This window comes from Ptychodera flava, chromosome 16, assembly GCF_041260155.1.
Source record: "Ptychodera flava strain L36383 chromosome 16, AS_Pfla_20210202, whole genome shotgun sequence".
Lineage (NCBI taxonomy): Eukaryota > Metazoa > Hemichordata > Enteropneusta > Ptychoderidae > Ptychodera > Ptychodera flava.
Window position 1 is genome coordinate 37010597 of NC_091943.1, and position 19005 is coordinate 37029601.

Below are 19005 nucleotides of genomic sequence, written 5' to 3' on the forward strand. Positions count from 1 at the left end.
GTCGATCATAAAAAATCAACTCTGCAAAAGTTGAAACATTGTCTAGCAGGAGGTCAGACGTAGTCTAAACAACACCACCACATATGTCCAAGCACTGTCCAAGTCTTATCACTTGCTTTCAGGTGTAGTTGTTTTGACTACATCTGACCTGCTGTAAGACAATGTTTCAACTTTGGCAGAGTTGATTTCACTGTGATCGACTTGAATTACTGCTCAGCTGATAATTACACCTGACAGTGTTGGCAACACCTCAATTTAGACAATATGTCTACTTCGCGTAATGCCAATGCTTCAAAGCAAACCACTGTAATCCAACTTTTGAAATGAGATATGGACATGGAATTTTTGCAGCCTATTAACAAGGTTACAGATAAGATTTGTATGGCACAATTTTCCTGTATTTGAAGTACTTTTTGAAAAATCACATTTTGAAATTTGAAAGAATTTTTAATAATTTTTTGATATGTAAACCCATGTAAAATCATAAAAACAAATTTATTTACAAATCCTGCCGTACAAATCTTACAATAAATGGTGTCAACATATTTATAACTAATTTGGTAATATTAATACTATCCAATTATTATTAAATTCAAATATGTAAAAATATGAAAAATTAAATTTTAATATTTACTGGTGTCATATTTCAAAATCATGGCTGCAAATATACAATTTTCATATTCTTTGGAGAAAGTATTAACTAAGGGAGTTATCCTGAAAATTTGAACTAAATATCTTGATTCTAACACTTGAAACTTGACATTAACTCTGAGAAAAAAGAATTAGTGCAAAAATAGCCTTTCCAGCCACCTTAAAGACAGTAATCTACTCAACTCTGTGTACATCCTTGAACGACATTGTCTGTTGAAAGCATAATCAAATTGTAAAATAACACACTCCAACAACATACTGTGTGAATTATTGTACAGGCTAAAAATAAGACAGACATAATTGGTTTGCAATGTTGTTTAGGAGTTGCCTTTTAACTGAAGCATGTGAATGTCCATAACATATGAAAACCATGTACAGCTGTATAGCCTCAATGCTATTGAAAGAGCAACAGCTTTTCAATGAAAATTTACCACTCTGGATTTGTATGGATGCATAGAATTCAGATGGGAATGCTTTGTCACATAAACTTTTGATTGAAAGGATGGACTTTGAAGGGATTGAATTGCTTCAAATCGTGCAAACTTTTGTAAACTTCAAGTTCATGACCCCTGTGACATTCCTTTAAAGCATCATACACACTGAAATTATTCATTAGCCACAAATTCAATTTTTTTTCTCGTAACTAGAGATGATAATATCATCTGAATGTACGTTATACACAATGCAAAAAAATATGTATTTTCCATGAAAGTTCTCACATGGAGATTTTTCTTTCCAAGATCAGGCCATTTCCAAGGTATCACTGATCTGATTAAAATCAGGTATTAAAGATGGCGGTGTGTCCACCTCTACTTGTTCTTGCGGCCTTTGTCAGCTGTTGGTGACTTGTGCTTCACTACATCTGATGAAGGTAGACATATTGCATCAGATTTAGGCATCACAGACACCACTATCCATCCCTAACTTGCATTATAAAGCATCACCAGTCCTGACCACCCAATAACAGCCATCATCAGCCATTACCGGTGTTCACCAGTGTCACCAACCTGCAATAACCAATACTCTTTTAACTTCCACTGAATGTCTCACAGGATTTGATATCAGGAATTGCAATTTTTGTGTTTGCTAATGTTTCCATTTCCAGATTATCAATTGTATCACATCTAATGTCAGATGTGGTTGTATGATCTGAAAACCTGCTCAAATTTTCTTCACAACTGGAACGGGGAAATTTTGAGTTTATGCAGCTTGTTGAAGACATTTCTTGTAGTGGAAATCAAGCACAGCGGCACCCATAACATTTCTCTCCATTTACAGACTCTTATTTTCCTGATTTGTGAAAATCAGTATAAAACAGTCAAATATTTTGTTAATTTCTGTAACAAATTTTCTTACTTTTAGTCAAGAGACATTCTTAAGTTAAATCACTTGTTAGATACTGGTATTCTCAAATGAAGTTAATTTTCTGGTAATAATTCTGATTTTTCAAATAATAATGAAATTTGCGTATTTAAATGAAGGGGTTGGTCATAAATCAAAATAACAGCTATATAAGTCGTCTCCATGTTTACTTTGTTATAATGCTGTGCTCTGATTTACCAGTATTTCCAGATAGAATATCAGACAATTTTCATTGATTTCCTTCAAAAATCAGACTCTGAAACTTTCATTTTTTGTATTATCACAATTATATCACATCCGGTGCCATTAAAATCTCATTTTCATTATGTTTTCTGTAAACTTGATCGGACCCTCAGACTTTGGGGATTTATAATGTGTATGATGAGTCCCTACAGTGGGAGTTTGGGACTTGCAAGAACAGAAATGTACATTTGTAATTCTACTCCTACAACAATTTCCTCTCACATCCATCTCACATATTATGACTACCATTATTCTCCTTTCCATTTGGCTCATTTAATGAAAAGAGATGCTTATCACATGTATCCATGGTAACCAGATTCATCCCTTCATCATCATCCCCTTTTCAGCTCCCGTGTACCGAGGGCACATTGGTCAGCCAGTGTTTGGTATTTATTCAACTTAGCATGAAATTTGTACATTTTTCATTTTTAAGAAGTTTTTCCTTTTTTAGTCAAAAGTCTTTTGACCAAAAAAGTCTTAAGTCTTTTGTTTAGGAATCACCTGTCCCATAGAGGTCTCAAATTTGGTTTTTAGGTTCTTTTGGATGACCTTTAATATGGAAATATATGGGTCCAATCTTGTCATTTTTTTGTCAAAATATTTTTCAAAACTGCTGGTGTAATAGCTTTCAAAGCTAATTTATAGGTGCCTTCAGATGATTCAATTTTGACTTGAAAAAAATATTATAAAGTTTGCATGTGTCAATTTTTAGGACAATGTTATTGATTTTTGGTCAAAACATATCTTTCATAAAATACTAGTTGGTACACTTTCAAATGTAGTTTAAAGGTTCCTTGGGCTGACAGTTTTCTGTTTTGTACTATTTGCACAGTGCTTTTTTAATGTTCAGTAAAAAGTTATGACACATCCATTACAGTTATAGCCATATTAGGGGGGCTATGGACTTGTTCAGTTCCAGATAGAATATCAGACAATTTTCATTGATTTCCTTCAAAAATCAGACTCTGAAACTTTCATTTTTTGTATTATCACAATTATATCACATCCGGTGCCATTAAAATCTCATTTTCATTATGTGTTCTGTAAGCTGGATCGGACCCTCAGACTTTGGGGATTTATAATGTGTATGATGAGTCCCTGGGAAAAATCTTGTTTAGCACATGTGTTCTATTTTCATCACCACAAGCCATATAACACAGGGGCCATGAAAATCTTACTTTTTATGGAATTAGTTCTGATTATAAATTTTGTGTGTGTACATTGGTCATTTTGAAGTTTGCTATAATTTCTGATTCTTCAATTTTAAATTCAAGAGTTTTCAAATCATACTTAACAAAAAATTCCAGAATAATTTCAAGATTTAGTATATTGCATACCAGGTTCACCAGGGTTTACACTCCATTGAATTGTTGTATGACTTTCAGTTTGAGGTTTTTACCTTGAACTAGATTTGTTGACCTACCTTGACCTTGAATCGTCATCTCTTGATCTTGGCAAGTAAGACAGATTGCTGATACGTGATTACATGTAAGCTTTAATATGTATTAAGAACCTTACAGCTAAGTTTATTTTAAAAGACAGTGCAGCCCCCAATTTTTTTAGAAAAGTGGATTGTGCAAGACGAAGAAATGAAGATATGCAATCATATGCTTTTGAAAGAAATCATTAGTCAAATAATGCATTACATCAACTCATTAAACATTTGCTACCAGCTGAATTAATACAGCAGATCACAGCCACTCTAAATTTCAATAATAAAATTTTGTTACAAAAGCATTAAACTGTATCCAGCAAGATTTTTTCTGAAATTAACAAACAGGGTTGCTATACTTTAAGAATGCACAAACAATTTCTCTATAATGTTGTCTTTTTCTGTCAGTCCATGTTACAAGTAAACAGATACCAAAACCATTTGCGGAAAGATACTGCATTATTAAAGGCAAAATTATTGGCAACAAAGAAGAGTGTAATTCCCTGTTTACTTCTTGCTATTAAACTCAAAGAGTGCTATCTTTGAAATCCATGTGAAGTAATCTTATGTTGTATCAAGCTTTGGTCATGAAAACATTTTACTGAAATTATTGGCAATAGGTATATTACATCCATGTGGGAGGGAAACATAATAGTAAATTAAATGTCGTGTTCACGATATCAAATTTATTCATATTTAAGAAAATGTTTATTATTTTTGTCACCACCTTTTCTATGAACACCTTGGTAACTGTGTATATCAACCATCTTTGAAATCATGATTTTTCTGTAAATTTTTACTGTTCATATGTATTTATATTTTTTTTGATATGAAGATGCTATGGCTTTGGAATGTACACTGTTTTTCAGCTTGAAATGTATGTCCACCAGCATAAAGTGCTGCTAATTACTTTTACTAACTTCCCCATTTACCAATGAAGTGATTTTAAGAATAGATTGCTGTGTAACTGAGTTTCATCAGTTTTTCAAAGTCTGTAAGGCATGTCTTACTGAGTACAGTGTGTACCTAATACAGCAACAATTGAATTGAAGTTATCATTATTGTAAGTAACACCCTAAAGGTGTTACATTTGGCCATCAGTTACGAAACAACTTGCTTTTGGATAATATCCAAGTTTGTGAAATCCCTGGAGACAAGTTTCTTTTCTAGATAGAATGCCATTGTGTTTCATTTTCAGTCATTGTCTAGTACTATAGTGCCATGGTGATATTGTATGTTGTAGTAGCTGCATAGATCTCTGTGTTTCCGTGGTTGCCAGTGTTACTCTAGGGAGATTTGAAAGCCACATTTGAAGTAATTGAGTAATCCTGATCTGGTAATTGAAGGTAGCTCTTGGGGAATGGTTCTTGGAATTGCCTAGATGTAAACCAGGCCAGATATCGGCCCACTCAAATACGTGAACATGTCGTGACGTTAAGTTCTTTTAGGCTTCCAGACTTTGTGACTGCAGTCGTCTACATTCCAATCCATGTTCCTTGGCTCTCAGTAGAATTTCTACATTATTATTTCCTAAGTCTTTGCAGTATAGCATGATGTTGTAACAAACATGCTATAATCATGGCAGGAATACACCTTTCACACCTTTTTCATTTACTTTGTTGTTTTATCCTTTTGTATGTATCCATCAAGAGCTGTTGATAACACATGCTAAATTGTGCAAACCTGAATTCTTGTATTCTGCTTCTGACGTAAATCTCCCTCCCTGCTCAAATAAAATGAAAACTCAATGCAAATTAATTTCATCATATTGCAATTATGCATATTGCAGTTTTGATTCTTTGAAAACACACTGTGGTCTTTTCCCCCTTCTCATGTAAATGTAGGATATGAATCTTGTATGCATCAATTTTTGCCATCAATTCTGTCTGTTACTAAGAAACAAATTCATGTTTAACAGTCTTCAAATTAATTTGATTTTTATAAGGAATGTATGATAATACTTCCATCATCAGGATAAAAACTTTTACTTTGATTCACCATCATAAGTTGTTTTTTACAAACATGAAATATTTTTGCCATGGCTTATAAATTTATTGAGTGTGAGTCATCTCAGGTCAGTGCACATCCAAATATTATCATGTTTCAAAAATGGCCGTAAATTGGCAGGTATATTTTATGAGTGTAGGTTTTACATAACGGAAAAAGGTTATCTATTTCTTAGTCTGTGGTTGACATGGGATTGTACTGTATCTGACAGACAGTAAAGAATGAACTTTAAGTGCTCTATGTGATCCATGTGACTATCAATAATCATAGACGCAGCAAGAACTCAGAGGACACGTTTGTAGGGCATACTCCATAGCCAGGGCAAACTTGCCCTCCAAGTTTAGTTCCCCTAAGTCAGTGTAAAAACAAACAACAGGCAAGCCTGTATAATGTAGGCTTCTGGAGGTGAAAATTGAAACACACCTGAAAGTTTGAAACAATATGTTTCTAACACACGAATGTGCAGTTTTCCATTTTTGAAATTTACTTTTATTTAGCAAATGCCAATACGCTCCTGGAAAGCCCTGGAAAGTCCTTGAATTTAAAGTGATTTGAAGTTCTAGTGTAAGGCTTAGGTGTAATGTGACAAGCACAATCACAGCCATGAATTCTGAGCAAATGGAAGCAGTGAATCATTGATGCTATGTTTAGTGTAGCAGCCAGTGTTAAAGATGGTTTACAGTACCATGAACTTCCTGATTCAGTAAATCATAAATTACTGAAGATAACACGAGGAAAGTCATTCTCTCTGCTCAACTTAGTATACACTTCAGGAGTTTTTGTTGTTAAATTCTGTCAAATGTTTTGATATTTAGAGCGCCCATGCTCTGATTTAGACTTGGTTCAAGTCTGTGATTTGTGAATGTTTGAGTGGAGTGAACGCAATGATTTGTATTCTGCTTTCATGTGAAACGTGCGCGTGAGTGGACGCGATGAGTAGGGTGAACGCGATGAGTGGAGTGAACGCTATGCAGCGGAGTTTCACCCGGAATCACAGACTTGGCTTTCTTGCACGATCTGCGTTGCTATAAATTATTCATGAGATGACGTTTTCTTTACTCATATATTATTCATAAGATGACATCACTAAATTTTACACATTGGGAGGAGTTACCAAGTGACCCAAACGAGACGTGCATAAAACTCACATGGCGTTGTTGACAAAATGTCGAGTGCGATCACTCCCACAAAAGTCAGCACGACCTCTGTTGTATCACCGAAAACGTGTGAAAATATCTGTGTTGTTTGTGGGGCCCATGTTGCAAAATGCGAAAATCGTCGCCGGTTATTCAAGGATGGAAAAAGACACCATCCTTACAGTTGTAGCCTGTTCTCTTACGTGCCCACAGCGATGGAAATCAAAACAATGTGGGGCGACTTCGTATGTCAGTGATTTTCCGCTGCCGGTTGGTGCGCAGACGAACACATCTTTTCCCTCAATGTAACTCTCAACAAGCTTTCTTTGGTAATCTCGCATGATTAGCGATGGTCGACCGATCAGTTATAAAAAGCAGTTGATGTACGAACTTGATGCCATTATTCGCCCAGATATAAAAAGTACTCGATGTCTAGCTTTGCACGGAGATGACGACAAACTTTTGAATGCATGCAGAGCATGCGTTCTTCTTATTGGCCAGAATAACGGCGGGGCTGTCAATCATTTTGTATTGGCTCTACGTCACTGTGTACACAGTCCGTCTCACCGCCTGTACTTGCAAGAAATCCAAGTCGGTGAATCCGGCAGAAACTAACTCACTACTGCGCAGACTCAAACTCGACGCATTCAATAGCTGGGAAAACCTGGCGTGAGCTGCCAAATTCCGGATAGGTTTGTACGAAATAGGAGAGACACAAGAGAAACTATTATAAATGATTTTATTTTTTTTTAATTCACCGACTTGAACCAAGTCTAGCTCTGATTGTATGGGTAGCACTTTAATAAATCTATTGATACCCTTCACAAGTATGACCAACAATGTCTGTCATTGCTTAGCTAACACAGAGATTTTACGATTGATGTAACAGTGGATTTATCTGTAGAGAATGGTAGTCAAATACGTGATACAGATCTTAAATTACAATTTCCTGTGGAACTTAAAGAAACCAGTGTCTCATCATTAGCCAGTCACTTAATCCATACTGTAAAAGGCAAATCACGACATCAACTGCTGTCCTTCCCAATGGCATGGAAAAGAATTGACCTTGTCAGTAGTATAATTTTACAGATTCTCAAATAAAGCAGAAAGTGCTCATCCTAATGCAGAGTCCACTTGGCATTGTATTTTGTTGTGGATAAAAGTGTTCAGCTGCAAGAGATAGTAGTCAGAGTTTATCTACTGGGAATTGCAAAGTCATGACCTCAGTAATGTCGTGACTAAACTTTTCCAATCAATCAATGAATAGCTAATGCAATGTGCACAGCAATACGCCCTGGGGAGAACTCTGTGAAACTTACTGCAGCTGAGAACTCCATCTATGGACCTGAGTATCAATAATGATGGGTCACTTGCACAAAGTTAAAAACCTATTTGTTTCATTCCAATCCGTGAGAAGTTTCAATCAAGATTTGATCGGAAGGTGATTTGAGTGGCAACTTTACATTTTGAGTAACTTTTCACATTTGACACTGTAAGACTGCATTGACTGTTGATTGCTCAATGTGATACTCAGCAAACAAACAATTTTAAAACAAAATACCACATTTCAGTTTAGCTGTTTCCATGGCAACCATGTATGTTGAGCTACTGAGCTACTTTTTGCTGTTAGGTTGGGGCAAACACCCAACCTCACACAGAGTTTGAGTTGCACCAAATACCAAACTCCACACATAGTCTCTGTGTATGTGTATGGGTCTGTTTATGGGGATGGATCTATGTGGGTGTTTATGGGTCTGTTTGTATGTGTATGGGTCTGTGTGCATGTTTATGGGTCTGTGTATGTGTATGGGTCTGTGTGCATGTTTATGGGTCTGTGTATGTGTATATGGGTCTGTGTATGTGTATGGGTCTGTGTGTATGTGTATGGGTCTATGTGTATATGTACGGGTCTGTGTGTATGTGTGTGGGTCTGTGTGTATGAGTCTGTGTGTATACATGTTTGTAGATTTACAGTCATAAAATAGTTATGGAAATAATTTTGTTTTGAAGATAGCAATCAAATCTTTAAAAGCTCTGGAACCTGAAATGTGTCTCATGTTGTCCTTTGTGACCTTTTTTTGTTTGCACTTGTTCTGGAAAACCAACTTTTGCTCGAACAAAATTGAAACATAATCAAATAAACGCAAAAGATAATAAATCACTAAGTCAAACACTTGTCTTCCATTAATTTCAGGACCTGAGGTTTGGATATGTCAAGGTAAGCTGAAATTTCAGTGTGTTTTTGGTGTTTGTGGATTTGTCAAAGAGAGAGTGATAAAGATTTGTAATTGATACAGTTAAAATGACAAAGTTCATTCAAAGAGCAGCAAGGAATCCATTGCAAACCAAGAATCAGTGAATGTTATTAATGTTGATATTGTGACAGATGAACTGTCAACCACAATGTGATCATTACCGTCACCATCATCGTATCTGTCAAATTTTTTTCTTGACGGTTGTGCCAGCTAGATTTTTACTATGATATCAGTAGGGTCATAATTGCCAAAGCTCAGATTCGGTGAATGTGACTGAAAGTATTACACTGTATGCTCGTTAAGCGTATCTTCTTTGTTGGAAACACTTATGTATTCAAAATCACCCGTGAACAGGTAATATGATGGAATTGGTTTTCCAACACTGAATGGAAAGATGAAACTTAAAGTCATCCAGTATGGCTGAGGTATTCTCAAGCTCAGAGTATTATTCACACCATAATAGATTAACAGGTGAATGTAGCAATGTTCTAACCTAGCTGCAGGCTATAATCACTTATTCCCATCGGGATAGAGTAGCTGTTTGATTGACACTCTCAGTGCCTGCCTTGCAAGTATTCTTTAGGGTCAATTTCATCTTCAAGAATTGCCCAGGACCATTTATCAGTGGCATGTTTTGTAACCATCTTTATTCTCTGTCACAATGTGGCAAATTGAGATGAGAAAATTCCCTGTTGAATGTCCTTTGAAACGTGGTCACCTTATTACTAATGTTTCCGTTGTCCTGTCCATTGTGGAATATGGTGATGTTAATGAGGTAGTCTTAACTGTGACAGAACTCATTACCAGTGTGGTACATTTGACAATGAAAGTTGTCATCTAGATGATGACATCCATTGCCATGTTCATGACCTGCAATGCAATGACAGAAATGTGCCATCACTTGTCTAGATGGCATGTTGTCATGAAGAAAACCTGAAACATCGCTTTGGCAAGTGACTTTAATTAAATGTTAGCTATTCAGTAAGTAAGGAAACTCAGCCTTGTGATTGGTCAGTCTATAGAGTTAACAGATGCGGACAATTACTGGTTTATCAGAGAGATAGAGCTGTCAGGTTGAAATAATACAAATGCTCTGCTGAGCCAACATATTACCCTTTGTATACGTAGTTGAATGGATGAAAATCCTAGATGCCGCTTGTAAATTACAGAAGCCATCAATTCCTTCAAAAAAAGGAGACAGCTATCTGAGACTAGATTTGTGCAACATCTCTGTATTACATGCAGTCGGTAAAATCCATTTAAGCTTCTTAAACTACACAGAGATAATTGCATTCACAAGAAGTGATGATGTCAACCTGACATCCAAGAGTTAAAAAGAGTGGAATTCTGACTTTAATGCCTTGAATGTGATGCTGAAGTTAACTTGATTGCATGCTTGAATCAGTTCAAACCAACCTCAGCGACTCAATAGAAACAGTCATAATTAGCCGTATTGCAGCCACAGGTGTATCTATGGAAACTAGATGTATCCATGGCAACTATTTGTGGTGAAAACTCTTTTTAAAACTCAAGTAGAATAATTCAATAGCATCTGACAGTAATTGACATTCATTTGGAATGTTCAAAAGAATTATGAACCTTCATCCGTCTAAATTTCTGTTCATTATAGAAATTCTATAAATTATTGCATTAATATTTTGAAATGTATCCTTACAACACTTCCTGGAAGGAAAAGTAGAAAACAATGATAACAATAACACCAATAATCACGCAAGACTGCTAGAGATCATTCCATATGCCAGCAATCATTGTGATAGTGAACGTTGCACTGGCGTTGATATGCTGAAATAGATATACATCTAACATTCAAAGGAGTTGCAAAAAACAGAATATTATTTTGTCTATGTTGAATGTATGATGTTTGATAAAGAAAGAATGATGTACATAACTGAACTAAGAATTGTTTTGTTTTCAGTAAGTTTTCACTTTAGTCAGATCATTTGATCCGATGTTTGAACTTCATCTCTCACAAACTAACGATGCTGAATTTGGTTTTTTGGGAAATAGTTGACACTTTACTGATTTTTTTTAAAAAGTTTACTACATTCAAAGACAAAATTTGTGATAAGGTTAACAGAGACAGGCTGTCTGGTAAAAACTTTTCATAAACTGGTTTTCATGGCTGGACTCTCAGCCTCTGTGCTGCAGTGCAAAACCAAGACTAAATGAAATGCTCTACCCAGAATGCATTGTTGCTGTGAATAATGAGATTGCCTCTGGCTGTGTGGGAAAAAATCTTTGCTGTATTTTTTATCGAAATGCATTGCTGTAAACTGTCATGTAACAACTATTGAATTATTTAGATTACATTATATATCAAGTCTGTGTGTGGAATATAAACGCACTTCAAAATGCAGGTGGTATAAAATTTACTAAAACCATGAATATCCAAATATTAGGTGACATTTATCTCAAGCAGAAAACTGTGAAATAAAATATCCATTTGATTATTTTTACTGTTTTTGAATTTCTGAAGTGAAGACAGCTCTTCTCAGGAAAATGCTGTTCAAAATAAAATTTGATATTCATATCAGGCGAAAATGATTCAATCTTGATGTAAAGCAATTGGGGGAAAAATCACTGAGGTGTATAAGGTTGGAAGAGATTATATCATGTTTTGGATCACTGAAAAGTGGTACTCTGCGTAGTTAACTTGATTAGTGCAAAAAATGTATATGTTAGATAGTAGGAGAACGTACTAATGCAACTTTATCTTCTAAAAATTACTGCAACTTTATCTTCTAAAATTCAAACAATATAACTGTCATTTGTTGTAAGGTTTGCTTGATTCAGGAAATTTAATTTGATTCCAATCAATCCAATCAAGAAAACATTCTGCATTGTGTACTTTTTTTACCAATTCTAATGTAGCTTTGTGTTTCCATCTTTTCCCCTGGACTTGTATCCACTACGTGCTTTAAAAAAGAGCAAATTTTTCATCTACTTGACATATTCCCTGTTCTAGCTATGTTCCGTCTCTTTCAAGCTTTCAGATTTTTATCACTGGAAATTCAACTTAGTCTAGTGTTGTGCTTATTTGCAATGTGTTTTAGGGAAACTTAAAAAAAAGTAATTCAGACATTTGCCAGTGTCAGTCCTGTTGTATATCTTTATGCATTTAATTTTTGAGTGTATGATGATGTCTTCTTGGTTTGAGAGATCACACTGTATGCTTGCTTTCCATCATGCCAACAAAGTTAAGATTTTGTTATCTCTGTAACTTTATTTAATACCTCTTATTTTGTATTGGCATTGTAGCACCTTTGCATACATTATACTGTCATTTATTTCTATCTATTTAGGTCTTTGGTACTTTTATATTGTCAATAATTCCCCTGTCTATCAATTGGTACAAGCTGACAGGGGCATCATCACACATATGGTACAAAGTACCAGAAATATCACTCGACTTTAATATTCATTTGATGAAACAATACACACACATATGTTAACATGTTCCAAAAATGAATTGTCTGCTGACGTTTGTGCTAAAGAGAATGGATGACTTGAAAAGCTATTTTAATTTCTATCAATTTAAATTGTGATATCAGAAAATTGAATTTCATAGCGGGACGTCCTTTACAGAAAAAAAGTTGGCAAAGGCAATGTAATTATCAGTACTGTTATTGAATATTTGTATTATGTGTGTTCATGCTGTGTAAATTGAATGATCCGTTTGAAATGACAATGAAATAAGGACACATCTCCTTGCAGATGACGAAACAGTTGATTTATCTTGTTCCAACTGATGAGGGAAATTGTAATGCTATTCTACATGTAAAATAGAAAGTGGCGACATTAAAGTTTCTTGTAGCTGCCTTGGAGGTTGATCATTAATGTTCTTGGATAATTGTTTGTGAATTGATATCCAAAATTAGGGAGAAAACATTTTGATGACATTTTTGTAAAATTTTTGGCACTTTGCCAAACTCCAGTGAGAGGCTTCATGATGGTGGGTTTGAAGGGAAAGTATATCATATGTCATCTAGTCTGATGTGATGACATGGTTGTCCTTTAACTGACCCTGTCAAAGCAGTGACAGATGTTGTCCTAATCCCATGTAATTATTCTTAGGTATTGAAAAATAGAAAACTGAGATATTATGTTATGGTTTTACTATTCATGGTTTTAGTTGCAATGACTAGTTGGCATTTCACAGATTATCTTCCCAATCTAGGTATTTGCTGTTTTAACAGCTGACTTCATGTTGTTTACAAGTGTACCACACATAAAGTAGTTGGATTCACAAATTTTGAGCTTAACTTGCAATCTAACAGCATTTTGCAGAAACATGAAAGTCCATAAGGCATTGTATGTAGTTTGTCATTATGAATACAGAACCAGCTGTCATATCATAAGTTTATCTTTGCAATCTGACCTGACATAAGTCTTCAGAAAAACAGAACATCATCAACTGAAATTGTTTCAAAGTTGTGATTTACTATTTCATGAATGCATTCTCACAGTTACAAAGATTGTGCGTGGTAGACATCATGTTAAGTTACAAATTTCTTATAGGTTTTCTGACATTGCGGAGTAGATTTTATTATACGATCGTAAATTTGACAGTGCTAAATTTTCAGGTTTTGTTGGTGAGTCATGCAAGATAACTTTCTCTACACATGGTATGTGATTTTAATACCACTTGTTCTGACAATGTGTGTCACAGATTCTGAAATTAAATATTTTGTGAATACAATTCGTGTACAGTCACAAAATACATGCAGAAGTTTTTGTATTTGCAAACAGCAATCAACCAAAACAATGTATCTACTGTGATTGGGATTGTTAAAATCGTGTGGAAATGTCTCATTGAATATGTCATAAAATTCAGATAAAGTTCTTTTAATAGTGCAGTACACAACCTCTCTATATTTGTAGGGAATACACAGTCCTGGTTGTCCTAAGTATTAGTTAAATGAACACTAGAGGGCACTGTACTCTTCGTCATACTGTACTTTAAAACAGACACATCTGCTAAGTGAGGCAGGGTGGGGACTCCTATTTAAACACAACAGTACTGCAAAATTGTTTGATATTCAGCGCTTGCATGTATGATATTGAGTTGTGTCATGGTCAGTGAGTATTTTTGAAATATGTTGAATTGTATTGTAATTATCTTTTATACACAGTGCTGCAATGTATATTGTGCAGAGTTGTACTGTAATCATTAACAAAGAAAATAGTATTTAGATTGACAGATTTGACAAGCCAGCAAGATAGTCATGATATCATACTGCATTGTCTATCAGGTTCAATATCTAGACAGTTTTTCATTTTGTTAGAGAGAAAGCTATTGTAAAATATTGCTGCATTTCAAATGTATGAGAGGAGTTACTTACCGTTCAATATGAATTGTATTGAATTCTTGCCACAGGCATTTCACATTTGTACATGCCTATCACATTGAAGTTTACCCTTCTACAGACTGAGCAAGAGTTTGAATTCACTGGCTAACAAACTTGCTCTTTTTTCACGTCACCGATGGTACTAATTTCCATCTCTCCTTCTCAGTTTTTGCAAAATTGAAATTATGGAAAATGTATGCCAGAGCATGAAAGTATATTCATAAAACCTGTCAAGAGTTTTTTTACACCACTTTTCATATCAAATATTAGGGAAGTGTATCTGGCTTTCAGTGCAGGATATGTTTATGGATGTATTGAAGAGTTTCTGAACTGTCTTGTGAGGGCGCTATTCATGATGTTGTCAGTTTGGTAGTGTCACCTTTCCATTGCCGATGAAATGGTTTGGTCTGAACTCACTAGAGGTACTCTCGTATACATTTCATCGTTCATGTCTGAAAAAAATCTAATGTTATTGCTATTTTTGTTCACTATTATTGATGATTTAACTAACACATGTTTTATACTGGCATTATTGAAAATGAAGTTGGCTCAGTGTATCCAAATGATTACTTTATTCCACATTTTAGCTCCTAGCATGTGTTAGGATGTTGTAGGAATTCAATGCTTACATTTTCAAAGACATCATGTAACATGGAAAAAGATAAAGAAATTGTCTGAATGTCCGATATAAAGTTGAGTGACTTCTATAACCATGAAACAGTAACATTTATCAATGATAACTTTATATAACCGTGAAACAGTAACATTTATCAATAATAACTTGATACAACCATTAAGCAGTAACATTTATCAATGATAACTATGTACGTTACAGACAAGGGTAATGATGTTTTTAGCAACTTTCAAATTGTGCGATTGTTGTTATCAAAAAAGCCACACCTTTGTCTGAAAGCCACTTGCTGATTTTCTGATTTGAACTCTTTTTACAAAGTTTTACATATACCAAAATTAAGGTTGTAACTCATTAAATTTGAAAATGAAAGCTCTGTGTAAAGCTTTGTGCTAGTTTTATCACCAATGTTTGGGAAAATCAAGTTACTTTAAATGATTCAGTTTGACTATTTACAAACTCCAAGAATCAAAACATCACAACATACCGGCAATTTTCAATACATGTAAATAACTGAGAAATGTGTCAGGAAACGACAGAGTTGAAATAATTGATGAGTATTTGCCAGAATAGTACTGAAGTTTTGTCGTTTGAAATATGGAGTCAAAGTGTAGATCTTTGTATGAGTAATAGAGTAGTAATCAACGTCACTAGGTGCGGTGTGAAATCAGGTCATCTGCCTCTGATGCTAGAATTCACCCACATGTAGGTGTTTGATATCCTGTGTTGTATTGGTAACAGCTTGAAGTGGCTAGCTTATCACTTTATTAACACCGACTATTCTCATTTAGGAGTCTGTCATGTGCCATGGCAACTCTCAATAATGGCTAGAGATCTGAAAATGACAACAGATTTTCAAGGTTTGCATTTGCGTCTTTTTGCATGTTTGAGTGTTGCGTCACGTTTTTCGGCCATCGCCATGTGATGTTTTGTCACCAAAGTGACTTACTGACAAAGTGTGGCACCATCTTTAGATGACGACAAATGAAAGAAATACAGTCTCTCTTGAAATGACAAATGATAAGAGGCTTGTAAAAGTCACTACTGTAGTTCAAATGATATTATTTTATCTTGAAATGCTGATTGTTAAATCATGACTTTCCCTACGTCATTTCCCTTCTATTGTACTCACCATATGATTAACCAAGGGCAGCTGTTGTGAGAATGACGTCTTTGCTCCGTATTATCAGTGTGCTTTTAGTTCAACTACCTCACTGTCATTGTATTTGTTCCTGTCTATCTTTAATATTTAATATCTGAATTATTCCCCAGTGGAAGATTAGAGAGTCTATTTTATATCTGATAATAAGAATTACATCCAAAAGTAATGATTAATTTTTGATAATTTAGGACAGGAAGTATGTTATGTTTTGAGCCCTTGTGAATAAACTCTGTTGAAATGTGAGTGCTGTGAGCCTCTTTCTCTTCTATTCCTACAGTCCCCTGCTAGTCATGTCGCCTGCTAGTCCTATGATAGCCCCTTAGTCCTACAGTCCCCTGCTAAGTCCTACAGTCCCCTGCTAAGTCCTACAGTCCCCTGCTAAGTCTTTCAGTCCCCTGCTACCGTAGTTCTGTAGGCCTTGTTGTTGTATTGTCCCCTGCTACTCCTATAAACCACCTGCTCTTCCTGTAGTCCCTGCCATCAGTCCCTTGCTATCGAATGGTACCCTGCTAATCCATCTATAGGCACATGCTAGTTCTATAGTCCCCTGCAGTGCTGTACCTCCCTGCTAATCCTGTAGTTCCCTTTTAATCCTGTAGTTCCCTTATAATCCAGTAGTTGCCTGCTAATCCAACAGTCTTCTGCTAGTCCTACAGGCCCGTGTCTTATCAAGTCAGTGTTGTACCATACAAGTTCTTATCGTATAAGTCCATGATGTCAAGTCCCCGCATTCTGTTTAAGTAAACTAATGTACGGATATACAATATTCAATAATGGTTATCATACTACACACTTACTTTTACACAGTTTTATCCTTTTGTAAATACATATACATTGTTCTAAACTTATACATTTTATTTCGGAATTGTATGACTACTTTATCAAAGTAAACCTGTACAAATCATAGAAAATTCTTCAGAGCAACTTTTCTTCAGGAAGCAGGAACACAAAGAACATGGTGAATAGCAATAAGATAGCATGGCAGACATGGCTGACAAAATTTAAGGAAATACCAAGCTTCAATATTCGAAGCAAACGATGTTGGTTATATATGATATCATAAATGTCATTATTTGTTTATCTTAATGATCCTCAGATTTTCAAATTAAATGACAATGAATTGTGCATTTTTCATACAATTCTACTGATGTCATCAATGACGTCATCACTAAGTTTGTCATTAATAAGTAAATTTCAATGTATAATTCTTTATTCCAGGAGCCTTAATCTAAATTTTATGCATAACGGTACGGTACACTTATATCAGGCATCGAAATCAGCTGATCAGTTTTAGAGGGAGTTCTTTTGTAGTTTGTCATGCCTAGGGATGCATTCGACATTATTGTTGGCTAGAGTAGTCAACAGCTGCTGGAATGTAAGTTACTATGGTGATAGCCAAGCAGATGTGTCAAGTGGACAGTTTGAGTGCAAACTTTACTGTAATGTAGCCAGACTAAGGGGAATTGAAATTCTTACCGGAAAGATACTGAAAAGAAGCCATGGATAGTATAATTAATAAATGAATGCGTGAAAATTTAGATAAATTTCATTTATAAAAATGTCATTTGCGTACTCTGATCCTCTCTTATGAAACTAACTACCCCATGAAATTTGCTGTGCTTGAACACTGGAAAGCTTCAAGTCTAAATTTAAAACAAACCTGTTTCAGAGAGCCTGACTTGAACAGTGCCAATGAGCATCTCTGATGGATGCTACAGGCTTTAAAAATGTAATGTTATGTTTACAAGTTAAAAGACAATTTATAATAATTAATACTGAAGAAGAGTTTGTGTTTCAAATTTGGTGGCTTCTATTAAAATGCATATTTAACAGGATATTTCATTTTGAAATCATTTATGTTTTTACTATGATTATAAAAACTGAAAAGCTGTTGAAAACATGTATACAAGAGGAAGTGGCATAAAACAAATCAATGCATACAATAATAACAGCCATGAATCCTATGTACTTGCCTTTAATGTCATGTAGTACGTGCTTGCTTACACTGGAAACATGTATGTCCATAGAATTCTTAATTAGCCTCTCTATATGTACATCAATATGTTTTGTAGGGGGCCTATTGAGTCAGTATTAATTGATATTGATCTAAACTCTGAGTATTCAGGATTGAAAACCACTCGAGTACAAGTGTAGTGTTTGTCTGTATATAACTATTTTACACAGCTATTGGTCCAATGTTGTTTTACTGATAATATTATGTGAAAGGACTTACAGGTTTTTAGGATATCAAAACATGAATAAACCAGTACGGTGCCAACACTTGCAAGTCAACAGTTGAACTGAGATTGCTTGTCAGACAAGCTGTCATCCAATTTGATGGTGCAATGCATTGTGGGATGGCAACATGACCAATTCCCCAGATCACAAGATCAAGGCTATTTTAAGGTATAATTGTGTAGTTTTAGATGGGATTAGAAATTGACAGATTCACAGCATACACAGCAATTACAAACCATTAAAGAAATCCCTCTAGGGTTGAGTTCCATCATGTTACAAAAGCTCTATTCCCAGTTCAATAGCATGCTCCAATAGACTCTGGTTGTAATGATTTTTTTGTCCTGAGATATTTTATCTGAAGTAAATGCATGACTTAAAGTGTTCAAGCATTAATGGAATTATAAATCACAAACAAACATAAAAGCATCAAAAGACACAAAAAATTGAATTAAGAAATATATTTTGTCTCAAAGAACTTGTGCATATAGTGTCTTTTGTGACATCAGACTGGAATGCTCT

General features: G+C 35.0%; 2 protein-coding genes across 4 annotated transcripts in view; both read left to right on the top strand.

The window, feature by feature from the left end:
* LOC139114740 (uncharacterized) overlaps window positions 1-19005 on the top strand; it is a 136203-nt gene that overhangs the window by 86226 nt on the left and 30972 nt on the right. For both annotated transcript variants that reach the window (XM_070676617.1, XM_070676618.1), the window contains exon 21: window positions 9026-9049. The gene's annotated coding sequence lies outside the window, so the exon portion shown is untranslated. The remainder of the gene's footprint in view (window positions 1-9025; window positions 9050-19005) is intronic.
* Window positions 1-19005, top strand: part of LOC139114741 (uncharacterized) — a 162928-nt gene that overhangs the window by 41797 nt on the left and 102126 nt on the right. The gene's annotated exons all lie outside the window — the stretch shown is intronic.